Here is a 5,439-nt window from a genome sequence, read left to right as displayed (position 1 = left end):
AAGTGCTTTCCATAAGGCTTGTGTTGTAGGAAATCCTCAACATGAGGATGTGGCTATCAGAGTATTTGTAGATACACTGGTAGATAATATTGTTGACTAGTTCCAAGACCTACCTACAAGATGCATCACAAATTGTAACACTATGAAACAAAAGCTTGAGGAATGTTATAAAAGTACAAAAGATGCACAAGTATTGTTGTTGCAATTGGCACGAATAAAGAAAGAGCCATCAATTTTCATGAGAGATTTTAATGCAAGATTCAATAAACTCATCAAAAGAATAACTTCTGCAAGTGCACCTACAAATTACAATAAGAATACTTTCTAAATTAGTTTTATGACTCCTTATTTGGAGTATCAAATCAGAAGAGCCAATGTAGAAACCTGGCAAGCTTCCCAGACATTACCTATGGAAATGGAGGATGATATGATTACTTCTAGTAAATAGAAGAGATAATTTCAATCTAGAACCATGGGTAATATAGTTAATACTTCTAATAATATAGAAGCCATGCTTCAAAAATTGTCTAATGAGCTCATTTCATTGAAGAAATAAATTAATACGCCTACTCATTCTTTTCATCAACCTCACCAAGAAGGTTATAGAAATTCAAATGGAGGTAAAGCATTGCAAATACCACCTATTCTTATTGGGGAAACCCTTGTTCAAATTCCAAGAGGGACATCTTTGTGAAATTCTTAACTGTTACTCTTGGTCTTTCAGTAGTTATACTTGTCTCATTGTAAAATGAGTTTAGTTTAATTGATTGAAGCAGCCGATTCTTATTGTAAAAAGTTAGAAACCTTTGTTCAAATCCCAAGAAGAAGATCTTTAGCATTCTAAACTGTGACTGCTTAACTGAAACTATGCCTGCACAATTACTGATGGCTGTAACTGACATTGGGTGAGTCCCACTTTGGAGCTGACTAATGTGTCCAATGCTCAAGAACTATATTCTCAAGATGCATAACAGTCTGCGATTATGGCATGCCTAAATTTTTTTTCTACTGAGTTATGTAACATGTTTCAGTGCAAATGCTAGTTTTATTGATTTATTTCCATCAATTTTCAAAGTCTTCCGTAAGCAATGGTATGATTTTTATTTTGATCAAATACTTGTAATATTTCTGTAATCAGGGCCAGTAAATGCACCATACCCGTTGTCTAATTTTTCCTATAAAAACTTTCTCATTACATCAAGGAGATCATAAAAGGCTACATAGAGTTGTAAGGGAAAATGTACACAAAATAATTTATAATAATTGTATTATATATATATAACATTATAAACCAACTTCATCACTTTAGCCTCACATTGGCTCCCACAATACTGTATCCAACTCCTCATACACAGTATCTTCAGTTGTACCAGTGTGATATAGAGCATCTAGAACATCAGGAGATCCAGTGTACGTGGGAATACAAGCATGCCAAACTTTGAATGCATATTTGCGAGATTTTTTTGCTGGACTTCCAACTGAGATTCTGAGTCAGATATTCGTTTTTGTAATTCTTGGATTACTCCAGCACTTCCATGAATAGGGTCCTTCACTCAAGCATTTGCTTCCAACACCAAATTATTAACTGCATCTGCTCTTTGCATAGTCTCCAAACCCTAAAGCATTATATAAAATTTATCAGTTTCACAGTCGAATTGATATTTCTTATTTTAGCATCTCTCATTAAAATTTTACATAGTTTTTATCTCTAAACCAAAATAAGTGTCAACAATTTACAATAATCTCCCAAAAAATTCGGACAATATTTAGAATAATACAACGGTAAAGGTGGTTGTATCATAATTCTTCTGGCAAAAACTTAAAATTGAAAAATATTAAGTATTTGATGAGTATAGTCTTATCTTCGAGCAAATAAAATTAATTTATGAATCTATGTACATAAGTTCATAAATTTGGTGTTGTTTTCAATATTTCATGCGGATGTTAGCTGTAATAGGTGTTGTGTCTTACTTATTTTTCCTGGATTGTGATGATTTTTTCAGAAATTTCCTTGGCTGATACAAGTGATCTAAGCCCAGAGCCCGGTGGCCCTCACAGATTTTAACCTTTTAAAATGAATATTAGGCTCCAGCTATGTAAGCTCATATGTGCAACCCTAGTCTGATTTCTCAGAACCGTTTGAACACAGCGGGTAGTACGGAATTCCTAAGAAACAAACTTGGATAAAAAACATTAATCAAATCCCTTCAAAACATTAATAATGTGGCTATTAACTAGCACATACAAGGCTTGCATAGATATAATCAAGCGTGATTCTAAACAAATAGGGAAGACAACAAATTTTAGATAAAAGACTGTGGGAAGAAAACAAAATAATGATTGTTCCCATCTTTCCTTTTTCATACTCTAGCAGTTAGACGAAGGAACCCAGTTTAGATTCCAAAATCACCACAAGTAGCAACTCCTTGTTCACCTTAATACTAACACAAATTCTAGGAAAGAGGAGTTTGCACTTTGATTGAGTAATCTTGTCCACCGATAAGAGAGTACCAAACAATTCCTCAATACCTCTTAACACTTCATTGTTCCAAAATTCAAAAGGAGAGTCAAAGGAGGTGAATCCAATTCGGGGACTCCACTCCAAGATCCACCGTTTGGTTGATTTAGGCTTTCTTTGCATATTGCTAAAGCATTTTTAGCATTAGATTAAAGGGACAATGGGTCATTAGAAAGAATAGACATTATATCTTCCTTATTATAGAACAAGAATAGAAACATACCATTAATCGGTGCATTAATTTTGGCACTTCCTTTCAAAGACCAAGTAGAGGTAGTCCACTTAGTAGTCCACTTTCTATGTGGATTAATAGAAGGTGTGAACAGAAGGAAGCGGCCAACCAGAGCAAGTTCTAGTTCTTTAGCTATTTTCTCTAAGATCACATCGAGGACATTAGCAATATTCCCTTTAACCAAGAAGAACTCTTTAGAAGCGAAGGGATCTATGGGATGGGTAGCTTCACCAGGTACCTTTGATGCAAACAAAATACCTTTCTGGATCAGTATGACAGGGGGGCAGCCATTGACAAGTGATGTCTTGTCTTTTCCTTCATAAATATTATGGGGGGTGTGATGTGGTTCTAAAGATGGGTTACTAGGATAATAGTACACATGAGGGGCCTGGAATGCTTCTTGGGGTCTAAAGGTGGGTATGATTACTCGTCAGAGAGGTTGGGGGAGAATAATGGTTTTAACCAGTCGATCCGTTGTTGCAAAAGAAGATTGTTGAATTATAGAAATGAGGGAGATTGTTGAAATCTGTCATAGGAACAATCATTATTTTGTTTTAAATAAACAATAAAATGGATTTATGGCTAGAACTTACATGAAGGAGCTTGATGACATAATTGGCTCCAAACACTTTTCGCACGACTATGAATTTGTCTGGATCATCTGGAGGAAAATAAGGAGCCAGAATATATTCTTCTGAACATTTCTTGCGTTGCAGTCTACAAGCAGCGCAGGATACAATCATTCTCTTTCCCATCTCTGGCGGTAATAAAACCCCCAACATAAGCAGCTCCTATAATGAAGTTTACATGAAGTTGTAATAATTTAGATGAGGAAAATTCTGAGAAGGAAACACAATGGGACGTACCAGTGTTCGTTTCTTCTAACGGGTCGTTTTTCTCATTGGATGAATCCGCGTGGAAGTATTGAATACATTTGAGATAAAGTAAACATAATCTATTTTCCACGTCTTCTGGAAATTTTTGAGGAAAGGCATAAGAAACTTAACGAAGCGTATTTAGCCAAAATATCTCTAGTAAGCAACTGCGACCTGATCTTTATATTTATTTCCTGTCTCCTCTAAGATTACATATAATTTAGAACAGTTCGTCTAATTTCTTGGAGCATATATTTTAGCAATATAAAATCCAAAGCATCTGTGGTAAAAGCTCCTATCCACGCATAAATAAAAGATTTCCATAAATGAATCCTTCTAGGAAACAAATAAATAAAAGATTTTCATATACAAAGTTTTTGATCAAAAACACTAAAAAAAGAGTGGGTTGCACTTCTTCTTTTCATCACAATTTTCATCTCTGAGTTCCACTTTGAAATACCGGACAGATTTTAAAAATTATTGAAGAGTACTGGAGAATTACAAGGTTATTTTTTCCAAATTATCTATCAAATTAGTCACAATATTGAATGCCATTTTTGTCATTGGAGGCTTAGAAAGTACTATAATCTTATAATTTGTGATGTTAATCTTTTAAGTCTTATGATAGATGGATTCAGTGTATGATACATGGGTCAATGAGTTTGGCATAAAAAGTGAGTTAAATTATGGAGGAAATTCTGTAGTTGGGGTGTTCTAGCTGGAGGATGGGTGACCTCCATCCAATAAGTGTTCCATTCATTCTCATGAGAGATGGATTTATGTGTGAATCATTACTCATGATACATGGGTCAGTTAGTTTGACTCAAAAACTACTCAGTTAAATCATGATAGCAATATTACAATTTGACTTATTGTGGAAAATATCTCCTACTTATCAATTGAACGTAAGGGGTTTCTAATGAATGGTAAGAAGGCACAAAACTTGGTAAAGGTTTTACAAATGGGATTCTAAGTAGAATGGATATAACTCTGAGTATATCCCTTATTAAATTATTTGAGAAAAGTACACAATTTTATCCTTAATATTAGGAAAAAAATAAATAAAAGATTTCCTTATACAATTTTTTTGATTAAAAAACTATTTTCATTTTAAAAATAAAAATTATAGATTGCACTTTTCCTTTTCATCACAATTTTCATCTTTGAGTTCCCTTTTCAGATATTAGGTAGATTTTACAAAGGTATTGGAGGAATGCTATATTAGCGACATAATATTATAATATTTGATGCTTATCTTATGATGTATAATGCTAATCTATCCCAATAGATATGAATGTGATGGGGAAATGTTAAGAAGAGAAACTAACCCTCAAGATGCTTCCGAACAAAAAAATAGTCTAATAAATGTGCTAGACATCATTTTATACTCTATGCATGTCTATCTTTCTTAGTCTTCTCTTTCATACAAAATTGAGAGTGAACCATCAAAAATAATATTTTTTTTAAAGAAAGATAAGTTCTAAAGTTCATAACTGCTTTTGGAATAGTCTAAATGAAGAAGGATAATATTGTTGATATTGTATTAAGTTTTAAATAGATTTTACTTTTTCATCGATAAGAAATCAAAGCTTTGTATTATATTGAATAAAATAAAATTGAATTTATAGAACTCTCCATTTAAATAGGCACTGGTAGGAAAGAATGGAGCAAGAAAACATCTACTCTCACCTGGGACTGAAGTCCAATACTATACAATTTAAAAAGGGCATACCCTAGTTTATATGAAACTTTGTATAGGTTCATACAAAATTTGATGAAACAATTAATAAAAAATAGACTTCCCTTGAAAAAGG

The 5,439-nt window shown here is 33.2% G+C and overlaps 1 pseudogene; it reads right to left on the bottom strand.

Moving 5' to 3' along the window:
* Nucleotides 1-1,311: 1,311 nt before the first annotated feature.
* LOC149545728 (LOB domain-containing protein 12 pseudogene) lies at nucleotides 1,312-3,505 on the bottom strand (annotated as a pseudogene).
* Nucleotides 3,506-5,439: the final 1,934 nt, after the last annotated feature.

The sequence above is a fragment of the Cupressus sempervirens genome, chromosome 7 (genome assembly GCF_028749045.1).
Source record: "Cupressus sempervirens isolate cs-2001-9-10 chromosome 7, ASM2874904v1, whole genome shotgun sequence".
NCBI classification, from domain to species: Eukaryota; Viridiplantae; Streptophyta; class Pinopsida; order Cupressales; family Cupressaceae; genus Cupressus; species Cupressus sempervirens.
This window is presented reverse-complemented; position numbering and strand designations above follow the sequence as displayed.